The sequence below is a fragment of the Mus caroli genome, chromosome 11 (assembly GCF_900094665.2).
Source record: "Mus caroli chromosome 11, CAROLI_EIJ_v1.1, whole genome shotgun sequence".
NCBI lineage: Eukaryota > Metazoa > Chordata > Mammalia > Rodentia > Muridae > Mus > Mus caroli.
Genome location: NC_034580.1, coordinates 18,744,084 through 18,765,376, shown reverse-complemented (window position 1 = coordinate 18,765,376; position 21,293 = coordinate 18,744,084). Strand labels below are relative to the sequence as shown.

Below are 21,293 nucleotides of genomic sequence, written 5' to 3'. Positions count from 1 at the left end.
AAAAAAAAAAAAAAAAAAAAAAATTTGTATAGACAAAGTCTTACATGTATCAACCTGGCCTTGAACTCACTATACAGCCAGTCCTGGTGAAGAATGTCTGACCTGCTCCACGTGCCTCTCCAGGAGTGCACAATAATGCCAGGGTTTTGTGATGCTGGGGATGGAGTCCAGCATGCATGTAGTACATGCTGGTAACACATGCACATAAAACACAGAATAATAAAATTATTTAAAATTTTATAAAGGTTAAAAAAAACTAATATTGGAGAAACTTTCAAAAGATATGAGAGAAACCTTTATTATGCATACCTGGCCCCCAGTTCAGCTGCTAGCTAGCACTCTATGCGGCTCATTTTGGTTATTTTATCAAAGAGACCGCTCAAAACATTGTATACATTATACAATTTTATATTTACTTTTGTTGGGATGAGAAAGGGAAGAAAATATTTACTTTTTCTCACTTGCATATTATTATTTTCGTTTAGCTTTGAAATAATTCACTCTAGCAAAGAACTTTTCACTCAGGAAGAGGCCCTTTGAGAGAGGTCAAGGACCTCTTATGAAGAGTTCACTTTGTAAGCTGGCTTACGTTATGAGGCAGTGAACTACATTTAAAACAACAGTGGCCTGGCGTGTACAGGAGCCGAGGTTCAGTCTCAGGGCCTCAGAAAGAGAAGAGGAGACTCAGAAAAGAGAATAGTCTTTAAATTAGGAATGTCCATGCAGATGCCTGACTGCTGTTCTGGAACTTGACCTAGTCAAGGAATGCGCCATAGCTATTTGAATCCAGTGTCTTTTTCTTAAAGGAACATCCTCTCTTGGATGCTCAGTGGCAACTGTAAGGTTAAAGTGCAGGGATAACTTTTGTGAAAAATTACACAAAATCTGTGAGTTAATACTATCAGAAACCTAATTTTCTCTTTACTTAATTCAGAAAGCCCCACCCCCTGTTACTTACCTGAGACAATAAACTTATAAAGAATGCCTATTTGTGCTTCCACCTTTAGAGGTTTGGGTCCGTGATCAGTTGGCACCATTGTCTGGGGACTAGGGTGGCACATTGTATTGCAGTGTGTGGTGGAGCAGGACTGCTTACTTTATGGACAGGAGAGATAGGGGGGAATGAAAGAGAGGGGCAGGTAGGGGAGGAAGGGAATAAGGCTACATAATGTCTTTCAGGGACAAATGCCAGTGACCCAAAGGTTTCCACTGGGTTATATACCACAAGTTTATACCACAGCCAGCAGCACCGAGCTGAGGGTCAGGCTCATGCAAACCTAGGACTTTCTAGTCAGAAGACTGCAACCTTTTTAGAAAAAAATGTCTATGCTTTGACATGGTGCTTAAAAAGAAAACCTTTTGCTTCTCAGTGGGTACAAACAGCACCTGATAACTTACCAGTGTTGTGTTGTTGGGGATTGAACCCAGGCCTTTTTACATCTAGACATTGGTTCCATTTTGGCCTCTGGCAGTTGATTGAAAGGAGTACTGTAAGGAGATTCAAGATTGAATAGTGAGTACATGTGTGGGTGAGTGAGTGGGTGGGTGAGTGGGTAAGTGAGTGGCTGGGTGGGTGGGTGAGTATGTGGGCAGGTGAGTGGGAGGGTGAGTGAGTGGGTGGGTGAGTGAGTGGGTGGGTGGATGAGTGTGTGGGCGGGTGAGTGGGTGGGCGGTGGGAGGGTGGGTGGGCGGTGGGAGGGTGGGTGGGTGAGTGGCTTGTGTGCTTGGTGCATGTAGAAGTCAGGAGAAAGCATCAGATTTTCTGGAGCTAGAGCTACAAATGGTTGTAAGCTGCCATGTGGATGCTGGGAATTGAATCTACGTTCTCTGGAAAGCAGCCAGTGCTCTTAATCATTGAGCCAATCTTTCTAACCCCTTGATTAAAAAAAAAAAAGTAATTTCCATACTATATTTTATTGTAAAAAATTTCAAATACAGGAAATAGTTGTAATGTAACTAGTATATTTCTGGCCTCTATATGACTATTGTTGCTCAGTTTTGTTACTTTTTAATCACTATCTTCCCATCTGTCTATTTACCTGACAACACTTCTTACTGTTTTCTTATATTTTAAAACTAGTGTGCAGACACCATTACATTTCTCCTCTGAAATCTTACCCTCTCCTATTGCTCTCTTTACCCCCATTTCGTTTGTTTATTTATTTATTGAATGATTGATTGATTGATTGATTGATTTCTTTTGTATTGCTGTAGGATTTTCCCATGGTAGGCAAGCACATTACTACTAGGCTGTATACCAGCCTGACATGTATTTTATATATTTTATGACCATATTTCATTATGATTTTAAAATCAAAATTTGTATATAGTAAAGTCCTCAAATCTTTTTTGTTTGTTTTGTTTTTTAAGACAGAGTTTCACTGTGAAACCCTGGCTGTCCAGGAACTCACTCTGTAGACTAGTCTGGCCTTGAACTCACAGAGATCCACCTGCCTCTGCCTCCCGAGTACTGGGATTAAAGGCGTGTGTACCACCATGCTCCGCTAAGTGCTCAAGTCTTAGTTAGATGTATCTTTTGGAAAATGGAAATACAGGATATACCCTTACATTTACAAGATACAGCGTACTTCATACCTTAGAAATTTGCACAGCTATTGTTTAGGGAAAAGCTTATCTCAGCATGTTTTGAGTTTCAAGTATATTGTATTTATCAGTATACTAGTATCTATTAAGAATATATTCCATGACCCCCATCCTAAAACACGGATAATAACACACTATATGTAGTGTCTATACATAAAAACCTATAATAAATTAGGGAACAGTAAGAGATCAATAACAACAATTATAAAACAGTTAAACAATGTACTATATTAAAATTGTCAACATTACTTTCTTACTTTTGGTCCATTGTTAGACAAAATAAGAGTTACTGAACAACTGCAATCCTGAAATGGTTGATTTAATAGCCAAGATGTAAGTGACTAATGTATATATCATATATACACTATTATACATATTATATACATATATATATATAATGAATATACTGATCAGAAGTGCAACTTTTGTCCCTGGCAGGAGGGATGGGATGGCAGGAGATATCATATGCTACTCTGAAGAGAATATGAATTGTTAATTTCTGAAATTTTCAATATTTGGGAATTGCAGGTAGCTGAAACTCCAGAAAACAAAACCAGATAAAGGAGGACTTTGTAGTTATCTGTTTGTGACATTACTGGGTATTCATTATAAGAACATACTGCAGCTCAGTAGCCCATTCTCTGGGTGGTTGACTGGACTCTACATTAATGCATACATCATATAGTTAGCTGTAGTATACACGAATCCTGGCATGTTGGTGTACACCCATAAACCTAGTACTTGGGAGGTAGAGACAAGGCTCAAGAGCTTGAGACCAGGGGCTAGCAAGATGGTCCAAGCAGTTTAAAACACTGGCTCTTCTTGCTGAGGGCCCAGGTTTAAGTCTCAGCACCTCTGTGGCAGCTCACAACTATTAGGTTATAAATAGGGTTCCAGGGGACCTGATGCCCTCTCCTGACTTCTGTAATCACCAGGCAAACACATGGTGTACATGCACATACATGGGCAAAACATTCTCACATATAAAATAAAAATAAATCTTTTTAAAAACAGTATTAAATATATCCAGGCTTCCCTCCCCACTTTTATTCCCTAAGTAATAAGATATAACAACTATTTATGTGTAATATACATCATCTTAGGTCTTGTAAGGAATCCAGGGACAGGCAGGAAAGTGGCTGACAGCATGTACTGTTCTTGCCCAGGACCTGATACCCCACCTGTATTAGGCTGCTTACAACTGCTTGTAACTACAGCTCGAGGGAGCTCTGATTACTCAAGTGTCCATGGGCATCAACACTCACATATGTATTCTCTCGATCTCTCGCTCGCTCTCTTTCTTGCCCCCTGCCCCCATTCTCTCTTTCTCTGTCTTAAAAAAAAAAAAAAAAAACTTTAAGGGTTGGAGAGATGGCTCAAGTGGTTAAGAGCACTGGCTGATCTTCCAGAGGTCCTGAGTTTAATTTGCAGCACCGACATGATGTCTCACAACCATCTGTAACTGTGGTCCCATGCCCTCTTCTGAGGTGCAGGTGTACATGCAGATAAAACATCCATATACACAAAATAAACAAATCTTTTATAACTCTAGAGATTAGCCAGGCGTGGTGGCGCACGCCTTTAGTCCCAGCACTCGGGAGGCAGAGGCAGGCAGAGGCAGGCGGATTTCTGAGTTCGAGGCCAGCCTGGNTTCATGACCTCTTCTTCAGTGCCTGCCTCCAAGTTCATGTTGGATTTCCAGTCCTGACTACCATTCATAATATACTGTAAAATATAGGATGAAATAAACTCTTTCTTCTCAAAAAGAAAAGAAAAAAAAAGAAAAAAATGAAAAGGAAAAAAAAACATTGAAAATTAAAGGAGCCATTGAGGCCAGCCTGGTCTACAAAGTGAGTTCCAGGACAGCCAGGGATATACAGAGAAACCCTGTCACGAAAAGCCAAAAAAAAAAAAAAAAGAAAAAAAAAAACTCTAGAGATTATTTAAAACATCCTATTCTAGAGGATGTGCTTAGATTATATACAAGTACAGCGCTATTTTATGAGAGACTTGAAACATCTATGAATTTGGTGTCTAGGTACTCCGAACAAACGAACCTCCCATAGATACTAAAGAACAGCTTTGATAGATTTTATGGACTTGTCGATTAGATTAAGTTGGTAAACAGATCCAGTCCATACTGAATCTATAGTTCTTTTTTTGTTTGTTTGTTTTTGGTTTTGGTTTTGGTTTATTGAGACAGGGTTTCTCTGTATAGCCCTGGCTGTCCTGGAACTCACTCTGTAGACCAGGCTGGCCTCGAACTCAGAAATCCGCCTGCCTCTGCCTTCCTAGTGCTGGGATTAAAGGCGTGTGCCACCACGTCCGGCTGAATCTGTAGTTCTTAAAGCTTTCCTTTGTGGGAGATAAGTTAAACATATATAGTCACCATTTCTGTGGTCCAATCTAAACACAGATAATCTTGGTGTTTTCAATCCATTATCAGAAAGTAGAGTTAGATGCAGCTATTCTAGAGAGCTGGAGCATAGGTCTAGAGAGATCTAAACTATCATCAGTCCTTATACCAAACAAAGTTTTTTTTGTAACTTCTAGGTCCGTTTAACTTTTTTTGTTTTTTGTTTTTGTTTTGTTTTGTTTTTTGATACAGGGTTTCTCTGTGTAGCCCTGGCTGTCCTGGAACTCATTTTGTAGACCAGGCTGGCCTGGAACCCAGAAATCCACCTGCCTCTGCCTCCCGAGTGCTGGGATTAAAGGTGTGTGCCACCATGCCTGACCCCTGTTTAACTTTTTACTTTCATCTAAAACTCCAGAAATGTGCATGTTCATTGAACTGTAAGTTTTAGCAGCACTGTCATATGGCTTTATCTATAAGCCTGCTAGTAGTATGGTGGATTTTTTTAAATGTTAGATTACATTAATGTTAATTTCCACTTGTTTTGTGGTGCTGGGAACTGTATTATTGAGCCTCTTGTGGCCTTTTTGTGTTAATGGTGAAACACCCTTGCGATAAATCCATAGAATTTCAGTTTCAACAATAGAAGAACAAAATAGGTAGCTCAGTGAAACATGAGAAGTAGTCCTTCCTGGGAAGTGGAAACAGCACAGGACTGTGGGTGCTGCAGTCTCACTCTTCCAAAGCATGTGTGCACCCAACCAGTAAAATTTGTTTCTAAGTAGTCTAGTCAGCTTTTAGGCCCAAGTTACTTGAGTTTCATTAAACGTAAAAAACAACAGTGAAAAATTACAGCTTGTTTGAGACTGAGAGACAGAGAGAGACAGGGCTATGATGATGAGGTCGTGAAGGGCTTCGTTCAGTGTTCTGGGCAGCGTTGCTTACAGTACAACTGCTGCCTGCTCTGTCGTGTCACCTCTACCTGCTAGTACAGTAAAGTAAAGCTTCCAGCTGCACTCACATTATAAGGCAGCAGCAGACCGTAAGAGACACACCTGCTTTGACATCGGTTGAGTCACATCATACCTGGACTACCTACCCCTGGGTTCCTCTATTTGAGAACTGCACTTTCGAGTTGTTTTTCCAACACGAGGAGCATACCTATGGATCTCTAGATTTTTGTATCTGGTAGAATATGTCTGTGAGGGAAAATCTATATACTCAAATGTTTCAGAACTTGGCACATTTTACTTACATCAAGCTGTTGTTTTCTTCTCTGTTATCATAAATCATAATTTATAAGCTTAAATCTGGGACCTAACTTTTGTGATTTTTTTTTTATTATTATTATATGTAAGTACATTGTAGCTGTCTTCAGACACTCCAGAAGAGGGAGTCAGATCTCATTATGAATGGTTGTGAGCCACCATGTGGTTGCTGGGATTTGAACTTCGGACCTTTGGAAGAGCAGTCAGGTGCTCTTACCCACTGAGCCATCTCACCAGCCCAACTTTTGTGATTTTTATATTGGCCTCAGAGTTGGTACATAGGAGAACTGGGATGCCAGTAGAGACCATTTAGGAGCAAAATAAAATGAGTGACTTTAGCTGGGTGTGCTGGCACACACCCTTAGTTCCAGTGCCCGGGAGGCAAAGGCAGGCAGATTTCTGTGAGTTCAAGGCCAGCCTGGCCTCCAAAATGAGTCCCAGAACAGCCAGGGCTACACACAGCGAAATCCTGTTGCAAAAAAAAAAAAAGAGTGAACAGAGTGAACACTGAACAGTAGATAGATCTGACCTCTGACCTGAAAGTGGCCACCACTGCCTCCCAAAGATAGTACAGCAGAGAAGTAGCCCAGGCTTCTGCCCACAAGCACTGCAGAAATACAGTGCACCAGTGAACATTAGCTCTCAGTGCTGGTGTGCAGCATCTTCTTTGAAAAGATATTTTTAATTTTACATAACCAACTGGTCTAGGACAGATCATATAAACTTTTTTTTCTTTTTGATTTATGTCTGTGTTCTGTTTTCTTTAAAAATGTTACTTGGCCAATTCCTTATATCTTGTAACACATTTAAGTTCATGGGTTTTGTTTTGTTTTGTTTTGTTTTCTATTACCCTCATACTTTGTACGAAGTGGGAAGAGAAGGTGGTATTACCATTTTGCAGATGAGAAGTTGAGACATAGTTCCTTAGCTACATAATATTTTCTGATTCCCACTTAGCTTTTTATAGAATTAATACATTTTCATATTTTCTTATGTTTTGTGGTCTTTTAATCTATTCAAAGCTTGATACAAAATATTGAATTATTCTTTGCAAACAAGTATTACCAACTAAATTTAATATTGACAGATGATAAAAGGATACTTGCCTAGAGCATAGTAGGTACAGAGTGGAAACTCTTAAATCACTGAAGAAGTGACCCAGATGGCTTTCTCGGGCTCAGACTATCAAGTGCAGGCACTCACAGCCTTATCCCTGAATGCAGCCTTGCTGCTTGGAGCACTGTCTGTGAAACATTTGGGCTGTGTGCTTGTTTGCATTTTCTATCCACAGATTAAATGAAGAATCTCTTTGGTATAAACTCCCACTTCAGTGTGGGCATTTATATCATTTTTCTTTAAGATTAGAACAGCCACCTGCCTTTGGTGATTATATTTTTGTTCCTTTGAATTGTGTTTGGATCTTTCAGCATCTGATTGGAATACATGTTGTTCTTCAGTGTTTGGCTGATGATCCCTTTTGTGCAGTGCGGAGGAGATCTGTGTTGTTTCTAAGTTGTTTCTCCTTAATCTCATTCATAGTTACAATTTTTGCTTCCTGCACTCTTGATTTTGGATTGAGCTTTACTTTAAGTCTTCTTGCTGAGGAGAATGCTGTCTGCCGGCTGCAGGTGTCTCCATCGCCCATTGTGTATGGGCCTCAGGCTTGGTCTTCCGATGTGTGAGCAAGAACTGTTGATTTTCAGGTCCCGCCCTCTAGGCTTATGCTTTATGTGTGTGTATGTGTTTCTTTTCCATCTATTTAAAAAAAATATGTGTTTTATTTATCCAACATTTTTAAGAGGTATCTTTCAGGAGATATTGGTAATTATGATTTCAGAAACTAATGACTATAGTTACTTTAACAAAGATAATATTATTAAACCTATTACTTTTTTTTTTTTTTTTTTTTTTTGGTTTTTTTCGAGACAGGGTTTCTCTGTATAGCCCTGGCTGTCCTGGAACTCACTTTGTAGACCAGGCTGGNTAGCCCTGGCTGTCCTGGAACTCACTTTGTAGACCAGGCTGGCCTCGAACTCAGAAATCCGCCTGCCTCTGCCTCCAGAGTGCTGGGATTAAAGGCGTGCGCCACCACGCCCAGCAAACCTATTACTTTTAAGATGGTGTCATGCTGGGCTGGAGAGATGGCTCTGTGGTTAAGAGCACTGACTGCTCTTCCAGAGGTCTTGAGTTCAGTTCCCAGCAACCACATGGTGGCTCACAACCATCTGTAATGAGATCAGATGCCCTCTTCTGGTGTGTCTGAAGACAGCAACAGTGTTCTCACATACATTAAATAAATAAATAAATATTTAAAAAAATAAAAAGATGGTGTCATGTATTTCAGAATAGCCTTTCTATGTAGCTCCTGACCTACCTCTGCTTCCCAGCTGTGAGGATTATAGGCCTGCGCCACCACATCTGGCTCATCTATCTATCTATCTATCTATCTATCTATCTACCTACCTACCTACCTACCTATCCATCCATCCATCCATCCATCCATCCATTGTTGAAGAACTCACCATTGCTAAAATATTTTCTGTTTTTACCTGGCAAGTATATGATAAATCTAATTTAATTAATAGACCTCCAACATTCAAAATACATGAATCAAAACTAATTTACCCCTCCAGTTGCCACGCCCTAGAGAAGTGCAGCAAGGGCACTCTGAACACCTTAACAGTGACAGAGAACTGTAGCTCCAAGTTGCCTTTGATTCCAATATTTCTGGAATAATTTAGGAGAAACATAGCTGTAACTAAATAACTCGGTGGAGATTTGGATTCTGTTGCCCACTGTAATTACTAAAGTACAATTTAAAAGCTGCAAAAGGAAATAGAGAAGAGAGAAATCAGAACAGGAAGTAGCTAGCTGCAGTATAAGGGGGCTGGCGTGCCCAGGTGCGTGTGCTGGATCTTTCCATTTGCCACCCACGAGAGAACTGCAGCAGAATTTCCCACTCAGTGTGGCTGATTATAGCTGATGAAACTAACATCACTTAGGGTTAATTTGAATTGACTTGACAGTACTTGTCCTTATTTCTTCTGAAAGATAAAATTGGAGAGAACACAGTAGATTCTTGAATTACTTATCATTTCTGATTTCACAGTTATTTCCTAAGATGACTTGTAAGACTCCTCCCCCACACTCTGACACTTACTGAGAGCTTTGTTTAACATTTGCATAGCTATTCGGTAGATGGAGGAGGAAGGGCTACTGTTTCCATGGTTATGAAAATGCCTAACCCCAGGGGTGGGGAGGGGAAATTTGACTACAGGTGCTTTCCTTACATAATGACTGGTGGGATGCAAATCAAGATGAAATCTCTACAGATTTGATGTTATTGCTGCAGTCCTCAGTTCAACTCAGTATCAGATGCAGAGAAGGTAGAACTTTTCAGTCTCCTATGCAGGCCCCTGTTGCTGCCACACCCACTGCTCTCAGCTGTGTACTGAATAATAGTACTTGCTTTCTAAACAAAGTAAGAATGAGCCAATGTTAACCATTAATTTTCCAAATATAAAGGTGAACATGAATGAACTAATTTCTGTAGCTTAGTCGGGGGTCTTCCCCATCTCCTTCAGCAGCTCTTGTTAGGCTCCACTTCCCAGAGAGCCTTGGAAGGGATGTGACTTCTGAGTACAAAAGGCAAAATGTTTACCTCACTCATTGCTAGGTTCATGGCTCATACTCCAATTAAAAAAAAAATTTAAAAGAAGACTAACAACAGAGATCCGTAAAAATATATTTCAGAAATGAAGACCTAAAACTGAGAGAAGACTATATGTTTATATTTACAGTTGATGAGGAAAGGGGTTTACACAAGTACAGTTAGACAAAAGCAGAAATAAAAATCCAAACTCTCCAGGTCTGACTTAATTCCGGACTGTTTTGCCTGCCCCTTTTGTCCTGGCCTCAGGGCAGGATACCTGCCAATTAACGTGGTCGGAGAATGGTCTGCTGTTGAGCTTGTAGTCTTCCTCCAACTTAAAGTGTGTAGTAATATGCTAGGTTTCCCAGGTCGAAGCTCAACAGGGTCATCAGTGGTATAGAACTTGTGCTAGAATGTAATGCTTACTAGATTCTAGGGCTGGAGAGACGGGGGGGGGGGGGGGGATATGAATATGAATTAGATTGACCATCAGGCAAAAGGTTTATTAGAGTTGTCAGAACAAACAGCAAGGTCTTCAGTGAAGCTGAGCCTGCTCAAGCAGAGCAGACTCTGTTCTTTTAAGGCCCTGTGAGAGAGTAAGGGCAAGGGGACTGTGCACTAACTAGTAGGAGATGGTCCAAGGTCATCTGATATCATCCAGGTAGACCTAGAAACATGATGTTTATTTATACTTCTGGCTGAAGTGGCTGTTTAAAGGCTCAAGAACATTCCTAGGTCTGGGTTGAGGAGGCATTGGGAAACTGTGGTAGTGTAGCACTGGGCTGTTTGGGGCTCTGCTGTCTGTAAGGACCTGGTCCTAGTGCAGTCGAGGCAGCTCTTGTGAGAGCTGTGAGAACAGAAAGGCTGTGTCTGGGTACGGCCTCTTTGCTTCTCATTGACACTCAGAGAGCAACCTGGGAGAGTGTGGTCAAGTCTGTAAGACCCTTTGGAGCAGCATCTGAAAGATCTGGGACCTAACAGTAATGTTTTCTATACATAATAGCCTGATACCCATACATATTATGTGGGGGGAAAGAATAATAAATAGATTGTTGATCATTTTCTCAAATCCTACTTAGTGAGAAGCACATAATGCCATGCATACTGGCCCATACCTATAATCTCTGTATTTGATGCTTAAACAAAGTAATTGTTGTGAGTTTCAGGCAAGCCTAGACTACTTAGTGAATTCAAGGCTAGTCTGACACCCTGTTTCAGAAAACTGAAAGAGGGCCATCAAGATGTCTTAGCAGATGAAGGCACCTGTGACCACGTCACCTGCAAGTCGCCTTCCAACCCATGCACTGTAGCATGAGCCACATACAGATAAGTAAATGCCATGTGAAAATTAAAGGAGAAAGGGAGGATGAGAAGGAGAGGGAGGGAGGGAACGAGGGAGGGGTTAGCATACAAAATTGAGCTCCATGAATGCATGGTCAATTGATTTTCCACAAAGATGATTCAATGGAAAATGATTCAATAGAAAATGATTATTCTTTTCAAGAAATGGAGGTGAGACAATTTGCTGTCCATCTGTGTGATAGCTAGAAAATGAATCTTTACCACATAAAACAGCCAGTTCAAGGGGGTCATAAATTATGAAGCCTCTCCTAAATATCTACCCCAGTTTCTGGGCTTGTCCTTCCCTTCTCCTAATGGTGTCTTTGGCAGGGAGAGGGAGAGAGGAAGGAGAGGGAGAGGGAGAGGGGAAAGAGATCTTAGGCAAAGAAAACCAAGATATATATATATGTAAATGATGAGCCATGAAACAAGAAACAGTTCTTTTATGCTCATAAACAGAGTGATTGTGTTTTATGCTAGTGAAAAGATCTTAGGACTGTAACACAGGGAAGATGAGTAACAGGGTCATCAAAGTGAAAACATCTATTCGCTATGCTGTTTTGGGGATTAGAAAAAAAAAAGCCAAACATAGGGAGAAAGTATTTGCAGAGGATATACATAATAAACTATTTATATTTAGATTGCATAAGGAGTTGTCAAAATTCAATAATAGCAAGCGAAGGGCGAAATGGAACTTACCAAAGAAGATGCGTGAATGGCAAAACACATACAGAGATCCTCCTCAGCATCAGGCACTGAGGAATGGCACCATCTACCATTGGCATGGCTAGAGCCATTAAAACTGATCCTCCTAGTGCTGATGAAGATGATGAGCCATGGGAACTCTCATACCTAGCAGTAGTTTGAAAAATGATTTGGAGCCTCTTCCTCTCTCTTAGGCTTCATAATATATACAAGAACTAAATTTACTGCATCTTTATTTTGTTTTTAGTCAGGGTCTCACTGTGTATCCCAGTCTGGCCTGGTACTCACTCTTGTGTTCTCTGTACAGGAGCCTAGGCTGGCCTCAGACTCCCTGTGTGGGGGTTGCTGGCATGCACCACCACTATGGGGCTGAATCTCATTCTCTTCACTGGTTATAGCTCTGTTTACCTATCCTATCTGCATGCCTATTCTGAGAGCTGAATTTTCAGATACTAAGAATGCATATTTAGGTGTCTAGTATAACTTCTTGCCCAGTGCATTAGTACAGTAGTAGTCTGTTGAAATGAAACTAGGCAATAAAGTTATCAATATGTGATTTATACAAACCATGTGTTGTCTCACGGCAAGATGATGGCTTGGAAGTTCTGATAGCTGGATGGTCTCCTAGACTGATAGTATTCTTGTTCCAATTCTCTGGAACTTTCCTTTTGAATTCCACTAGGTAAAGGGAGTGAAAAGGACCTTTGTGATGGTCAGTATTGTTAATTTGATTGGATTAAAAAATGTCAGGGGCTAGCTAGAGTTATAGCAGTTGGTAGAGTACTTGCCTGCCTATCTTATGCCAAAGCCTGGGATGCTGCCCAGCATGGTGCCAGGGCCATACCTAACTGTGACTGTGAGGGAATGGAGAAAAGATGGACAGACAAAATTCTGGGATCCGGTGGTCTGTGCTAGAGAAACCTCCACATCCAGGAAGCTCAGCATGTTTACTACATGTTAAATACAAGGGCAAGGTTTTTGCACATATTGAACATGAAGGCATGCTTATTATGTCCAGATAAATCGGGCAGAGGTTATGGTGGGTACACATCTGCATCAAGGAGGCAGGTTTAACTAATCTCAGTAGGAGTTGTCTTTGAAGGGGAGTGGTCTTCTGACTGCAAATATCCTGGGCCAGAAGGGAAGGCTTTTCCATTTTCCTACTGAGCTTCAGCCTGGTGTGTGTGTGTGTGTATATGTATGTATGTATGTGTGTATGTGTGTGTGCACACGTGCACGTTTGGCCATGTTTCCATGGTTCGGAGGCCACAGTTGACATAGACATGCTCATGTCAACAGCACATGTTTACTTGGGACTTCACTCAGTCAGGGCTTCCTCTTCTCCCTATACTGGGTTTGGTCTCCAGTACCATGTGAACTGAGTGATGGGGCATACTTGTAGCCTCAACATTCAAGAGGTAAGGACAGAAAGATCAGAGGTTCAAAGTCATCCTTGGCTACAGGATGAGCTCAAAGCCAGCTTGAACTATATGAGATCCTATCTTTTAAAATAAGGAAAAGGAAAAGAAAGAAATATGTAGGGTGTTAGTGAAATGGAGCTTCAAGTGTATCTATTAGGGTGTTTTCAGAGAGAATTATGGGGAGTAGGGTAGACATTTCAGCCATGGTCTAAGGTTCTAAATTGAATTAAGAAGGTTGAGCACCAGCACTCCCCTCTGCTTTCTGACCTGTGGGATATGAGCAGGCAGAGCTGGCTCCACTTTTGCTTCATAATGGACTGTATCTCCTGCACCATGAGCTAGAATCAGCTTCTCCTCACAGCTGCTTCTGCTCAGATATCAGGTCACAGAAGTGAGAAAAAAATAACTAGTGCAACCCTGTAGCTACCTTCTCTCTCCCACTGTCTTAGTCATTCATTTAGGGACTACATGATGGATTTTACTTCTCTTATTGTCTCTGACTCTGGTTTCAACGAACTCATCTTTGTATCAGTGGGTCAGTAATTTGTGTAACCATGTTCAAAATAATACATCAGACTCTTGGGGAGCAAAGTCAGGTGTGATGTCCATGGTGACAGCCTTTGATAGGAAACAATGGGTTCCACAAAAATGGGCAGATAGAGCAGCGATGGAGACCAAACTGAGGAAAGAGAGGATGGCATTGGCAGCTGAGAGGATTGTATAAATGAGGATGTCTTTGGTCTAAGCATTACAGATTGGGTACACATGGTATATGGAAGTCAGAAGCCAAAGTATTGAGAGCAAAGAAAAGGATCCAGAAAGCAGGCACAACAAACATCAAGTTGTTTGTTAGTGGGGTATCTGTAGGGAATTTGAGGTACCTTAACAGTCAGATGGAAGTTTAAAAGTTGTTAGACTAAAGATAGATGAAGCAGTGCATGTCTGTAATCCCAGTACTTGGAAGGTGGGGCAGAAAGATTAGGAATTTAAGACCAACCTGAGCCTGGGCTATATGGCCTGTCTCAAGACAAAACAGAAGTTGGTTAGACCTTATCTGAAAGGCAGTGTAAGGATTATCAAGTGAAGAAGTGAAATAATTATGGCCAGTATGTTCATAGAAAGTGACTTGTACATTTATATCTGGAAAGGAGTGGCAAGTACCTCTCTAAGAAATTAACATTTAGTTCCGATGTTTGAGTGTGAAGACTGAGTGTTGGCCAGTGGCTATCACAGCAGAGAGAAAAGAACAGATCATAGGACTTCAATGTGGAGAGATAAATACACTGAATACACTGGCTCTCCCCATTCCCCTGTGTGCCCCAGTTCTGAGAATTGAGCTCAGAATCTTGAGGTGACAGGCAAGCCTTCCTCACCTGATCCTTAAGCCTTGTTTAGTCCTCACTATAGTTCAGGTTCCACTAGGTTTGCTTTATAAATGCAGACTAGTTTCAAACTCACGTAGTATCTTCCTGCATTTGCTTCCAATGCTGGGATTACAGTTATGTGATGTTATGCCCTGATTCCTCAGGAAACCCAAGCGAGCTCAGGAAGTACAGAGTCTGCTGCAAGTGGGCATGAAAGACTTTTTATTGAAAATGAGTCAGACTTGGATCTCAACCCCCCTACAGCGATCCTGACCCCCAGCTTGGGTGTTTTAGCACACATATACAGAGTAGTTAGAAGTTCCTTGAATGCTTAGGGTGAGGGGGAGGGAAGGTGGGTCAGGTAAGTCATAACTCAGACATGATACCATTTGGTGGTGGGGAATCAAGATGCTGGGAGGGGGATTAAAGATTGTTCTTTGTGGGGCTATCAGGAACTAGTTTTATGGCCAGCCATAACTGTCTGTGACCTCTGATTACCTCTTTTCTATGACTTAAGCGTGGGACCCGAATCTCCTTTCTTCAAGGATATGCACTGAGAGTGCTGGTCTTGGTGCCACCGAAGCTGAGCAGTTTTTGTCATTTGTCTTATGAGGCTCCTTGAGTTCTCTCAGACCAGCCAGGGAGGTGGAAAGAACCCCTGAGTTTGCTGCAAGGCAGGAGGGGGTGGGGGAGCAGAGCTTCTGAGAGGAGCGTGCAGAAGCAAGCAGCCTGGGCACCTCAGTAACAGAACTGGCTGACTATGATCTTGAAAGGCAGATTGTGTGTCTTAATTCTTCTTTCTATTCCATGTGCTTAAGTGCAGTGCCTGTGGACAAAGTGGCTATTTCAGTTGGACTTGGGAAAACAGATTGGATCTAAGTGGATGTTAGTCACGGTGAAAAGAAAGCTGTCAGAGGAACCATGGAGTTAAGAGTGCTGACTGCACGGATAGTAATTTCTTTGGAGAAGTAAGGAATGAATAATGAGCATGCTTAGCAGGAAGATGGCTAATCTTAGCAGCATGCAGGCAAACATGGTGCTGGAGAAGGACCTAAGAGTTCCACATCTTGATCTACAGGCAGCAGAAGGAGCCTGCACTGGCTGAAGCTTGAGCATCACAGACCCACCCCCCCACCCCCCCAGTGACAAACTTCCTCTAACAAGGCCACTAGTCCTACAAGGCCACACCTACTGGTAGTGACACTCCCTGTGGGCCAAGCATTCAAACACTTTGAGTCTTTGGGGGCTGTTCCTATTCAAACATCACACCATTTAAAAAGTGTTCTGCCTGGCAGTGGTGGCGCACACCTTCAATCCCAGCTCCTGGGAGGCAGAGGCAGGTGGATTTCTGAGTTCAAGGTCAACCTGGTCTATAGAGTGAGTTCTAGGACAGAGCTACACAAAGAAACCCTGTCTTGAAAAAAAAAAAAAGTGTTCTCCCCTTGAAAGCTTTAAAATATTCTGATCATAAAGAGACACTTGTTTTGAGATTCTATATCAGAAAGTGCCCCCAGTCATGCCCAGAGTTTTGTTTCCAGTGCAGTTGTCAATCAAGGTAGAACATCACACGCAGGGTCCCTGACAAGGCTGTTACTCTGTCAGGGCCTCAGTGGGTGTTTTCTACATCGGGGTGAGTATGGAACAGACTTCAGGGATTTGACTTTGAGATAAAAGTCAACATTCTTTGTACAACCTTTAAATTAATAGCACAAATGCTTGTTTGTTAGCTAAATATTTTCCTCATCTGTGATAAATCTATGTATGAATTTTGTTAGAAGAGGACAAAGGAGCCAGCCCAAAGCAAACAGGAAGAGGGACCACTGCCTCCTGGGAGCCTCAGCCAAGTTTAGCATTGTGGGTTGCAGCTGTGCTTCTTACGTCCCAGGCCCTGCTCCACAGGGTTTGTTTTGGTTTGGTTTTGGTTTGTTTTTTTTTTTTTTTTTTTTTTTTTTTTTTTTTTTTTTTTTTTTTTTTTTTTTTTTTTTTTGTCTTCAAGGGTTGATTGCAATTTTTCAAAGTTTAACAAGGATCTATAAGCCTCAATCTTACTATGGCAGGCGGCACAATCAGTGAGAACAAATTGACTTTAGAATCCCAAGTGAAATTTCTTGCTTTGAGCAAGAATGACTTACTACTGTCAGTGGTAAGGCATCAAAATTGCCTTACCAATAGGGGGAACTTGTTCCAACATTTTATGCTTTGTTTCATGATGTGTTTATAAAACAAAAAAGAGAGAGAATATGTTCTGTGGGGGTGTAGTGAGGTATGGGGGGAAGGGGATATTTCAGTGGGCCCATGCCAAGGCATCCCTTACCCCTGAGGGACCAGACACACAATGGTATAATGTAATATAGTATAGAGTTTATTCAGGACATGGGAAGAGGAGTTAAGAGGGTAGTAGAAGCAGAGAAAAGCAGAGAGAGAGAGAGAGACAGAGACAGAGACAGAGACAGAGACAGTAGAGAAGTAGAGGCCAGCAGTGAGCACATGGAGAAAGAGGGGGGAAGAGGGGGCAAGCAGCCCCTTTTATAGTGGGTCAGGCCTACCTGGTTGTTGCCAGGTAACTGTGGGGATGGAGTTTAGACAGAATGCTAATATTACACACACACACACACACACACACACACACTTTTTTTTTAATTTTTAATATTTTTATTACATATTTTCCTCAGTTACATTTCCAATGCTATCCCAAAAGTCCCCCACACACTTTTTTTTTGTTTGTTTGTTTTGTTTTTGTTTTGTTTTGTTTTGTTTGAGACAGGGTTTCTCTGTGTAACCCTGGCTGTTCTGGAACTCACTCTGTAGACCAGGCTGGCCTGGAACTCAGAAATCCACCTGCCTCTGCCTTCCAAGTGCTGAGATTAAAGGCGTGTGCTACCACTGTCCAGCTTCACACTTTGTTTTAATGGAGGAAATGGGGTCTCATGTGGCTCAGATCAGTCTCAGACCCCCATGTAGCCAAGGATTATGAACTTGAACTCCTGATTCTCTTCTTTCCATCCCTAAAGTTTGGGGATTATAGACATTAACTGCTCACAAGGTGTATGTGGTGTTGAAACTCTAGGTAAGCACTCTACAAACTCAGCTATGTCCCCAGCCCTGTTCAAATATTTTAAACAGTTGCATAGATTTTTACTTGTGTGACAGATTTTCCTGGGGGAGATGTGAACCAATATGTCTACTTACCCCAGGTGGGGAGCTCCCAGCAGACCAAGCCTTCATGGAACATGAATACCATCCAAGTTGAACTTGGCAAACTAATGAATTTTATTTCAATTACTTATAGAAATATAGGTAAGGAGTTACTTCTAGGAGGAGAAATGACTCAAAACAGCTGTATCACTAAAGCCCACCCCTACATTCGTGAGTGCTCATGTAAGCTGGAAGTTTGAGCACACTGCACAACCTGTAGAAGCCCAACAAGCTGTAGAGTGTTCTTTCCATGTGGCTCAGTTGGTATACGCCTAGCAGCACTGTTGATCTTTTTTTCTTGTATGTGATTTGGCTAGGCTCTGTTTCTTCCTGGCTACGTGGCAGGTCTTTGCTTGGACTGAGTTTGTCTCTGATTCTTTCAAGAAGATTTATTTGAGTACACTGTAGCTCAGACACACCAGAAGGTGGCACTGGATCCCATTACAGATGGTTGTGAGCCACCATGTGAGTGCTGAGAATTGAACTCAGGACCTCTGGAAGAGCAGTCAGTGCTCTTAATTGCTGAGCCTTCTTCCCATGAGCTATTACTTCTTAAAGAGCTTCTTTGTATTATTTAACCTCCTCCTAGTGTTAGATCCAAAATGGGCCCCCAAAACTGCAGTAGTGACAATGTCCTAAACAGAAGTCTAAAATCCAGCATTCCTCAGGAATCTAGAGGTTTTTGGGCTTTCTGTGTGTTTACAAGGAACCACCCTTAACCCCCACCCCCACAACCCCCAAAGGTCCATCTAACAGCCTCTATCAGCCAGCCCCAACCCCCATCCTGCTGACTGATCCTCTCTGCCTCCCCAAAGACTCCTCGGCAGTGGATCCCCAGTGGAACTTTCTGCTTTCTTCCATTTATTGCTGATGTTCTGGTTGAGTGGTCTCACCAAGCCCTTGCTTACACTTAGATGGAAGGAATCCAGGAAGCTGCTACACAATAATCTCAGCTCTTGTGTATTTTCTTCCATTGTTGTTATTAAAGCATGACACTTCAGACAGGATATGATCTTTCCAAAAGACCTTAAGAAAGCACCCCAAGTAATTCCACTTTCCATGGCAGGAGAGCTGACTTGGTGGCTAAGAGCACTGGCTGCTCTGGGAGAGGACTCAAGTTTGGCTCCTGACACCCACATGCTGGTTCACAATACTCTGTGACTACAGTTCCCTGGGATCCAAGGACCTCTTCTCTCTTCTGCAGGCACCAAGCACAAACATGGTGTGCATATATTCATTCAGGAAAACCACTGATACACATAAAATGTAAAAGTCTTAAGAATTCCTTTCCTAGGGACTATAAATAGTTATCTACTTCAGATCTATCTCCTTCTGTAGAAATGGCTGTCACTCTGTGTGTTCTGCTCGGGTACCTACCAGTGTCCTATAATTCATATGAAGATAAGCTGTGCATCAGGAAATGGTTCAGATGTCCTCCCTTCCTACAGCTCAGAAACAACATAGCCAAGGGACCATAGAAGAAGAATGAAAACTTAGAGTATACGGTACATCAAGTGCTCTAGACACTCTACTGAAACCTGAGATTCTTTCTCAGAATCTCAGAAGAACAGTAATTCCCTAGTCATAACTGGCAACATTTAATCAAAGATCCTATTTTATTTTCTCTTGCTTAATGGCAGTTCTTTTATGACAAAATCAAAAATCTCAGGAGAAGGTCACAGGCTTTGACATTGGAGAGTATGCTTTAGCTTCACGAACTCAAACTCTGGGAATTGCTAAGCAGTGAGAAGGAGCTGAAGCTGGCAGTGACAGAGAAGTAATAGAGTTTCTGCCAGAGCTATGGGTATTTAGCCCTTTTGTTTTTCATTTATGTCTGCTTGTATGTGCACATCTATCACGGGCATGAATGAAGAGTCACTTCAATGCTCTGTAAGACCAGGACTAAAAGACATTTGGTTTTGTCTTTCTGTTGTCATTTTGTAGGTTTTGAGAAAGGGTCTCATTTTGTAGCCCTTGTTGGTCAAGAACTTGCTATGTAGACCAGGCTAGCTTTGAACTCCCGCAGAGGGATCTGCCTAAGTGCTGTGATTAAAGGCAGGGACCACCACACCCATGACTACTTTTGAACTCCTAGGTTCAGTCAGTCCTCCTGCCTTAGCCTCCTATGTAGTGGTACAAGCACACTACCACACCTAGTTTTCATTGTCCTTGTAAAATGTCAGTGAAAAAGAAAATATTCAAGTTAGCAAAAGAATCAATAATACATTTAAAGAATGTTTATACTTGCTGTTTGTTTCTCATAGCTCACTTGCTTTACCTGGAGTTTCAAATTTATAAGCAAGGGCACAGTGAAACTACCACACTAGGCCACTCTCTCTGTAGGTAGAAGAAAGGTTTATTGGAGCTTCAAATTGCCAGGCTATTTCCCAGGGGCAGAAAAGAGCAAAAAAGCAGGGGAAACCTTGCCAGTTTTAAGGTGATAATTTCAAGGCAGCATTGAGGAGGACAGGTAGGGGAGGGGCTATGAACCAGAAGAGCCTGGGAACCAGCATGGAGACTTTGATCTGTTATAGGCTTGTTTGCTGGACGATAAGGAAAGTAATGGCTTTTCCTGACAAACAGAAACCCACCTCACAAGATTTTTGAGGAATTCTGAGTTTAGGTTTTGTTTATCCACCAGCAATCCTTCTGTCTGTCTACCCAGCTGCAGTACAGTCTGAGCAGAGTACAACAGTCACCAGGGCATTGCCAGCGACACTTCCATTTTGGGATACTTTGGACCTAACAATATTAGGAGCAAATAAGATCAGATTTAATACATAAACGATGTCTTTTTCTCTCGATGGATGCATTAGAGCAAAACAATGTATTTAATTGAAACACCGTTTGAAGGAATCATACTACAAATGTTTTTAATGTGTTAATTGAATAATGAATCTTTAAATAGTAATAATATACTTCCAAAGAATGTCCAACAAGGATGCTAGGTTAAGCATTCAGAAGGCTAGTGTTAATTGTTGTCTTGGCAGAATCAAGACTCTCTTGGGAGCTAGGCCTCAGGGATTATCTTGATTTAGTTAATTAAGATGGGAGGACCCACTCATTCTGGGTCACACCAGCCCCTGGCTAGAGTCCTGGAGAGACCAGCTGGGCAGCAGGCATTGCTCTCTGTTCATTGCGGGTGTGATGTGCCTGTTGCTTTGCTTCTGTCCACCTTGACTTCTGTGATGCTTACTCTTGGGTGCCAACTTACTATTCCATGGGGAAGGGAACCTCAATTGGAGAGTTGCATCTATCAAATTGGCTTAGGGGCATGTCTGTGAGGCATTTTCTTTTCCTTCCTTCCTTCCTTCCTTCCTTCCTTCCTTCCTTCCTTCCTTCCTTCCTTCCTCCCTCCCTTCCTCCCTCCCTCCCTCCCTCCCTCCCTCC

The 21,293-nt window shown here is 41.8% G+C and overlaps 1 protein-coding gene across 3 annotated transcripts in view; it reads left to right on the top strand.

Annotated features, from left to right (window-relative positions):
- Commd1 (copper metabolism domain containing 1) overlaps positions 1-21,293 on the top strand; it is an 86,617-nt gene that overhangs the window by 41,871 nt on the left and 23,453 nt on the right. The gene's annotated exons all lie outside the window — the stretch shown is intronic.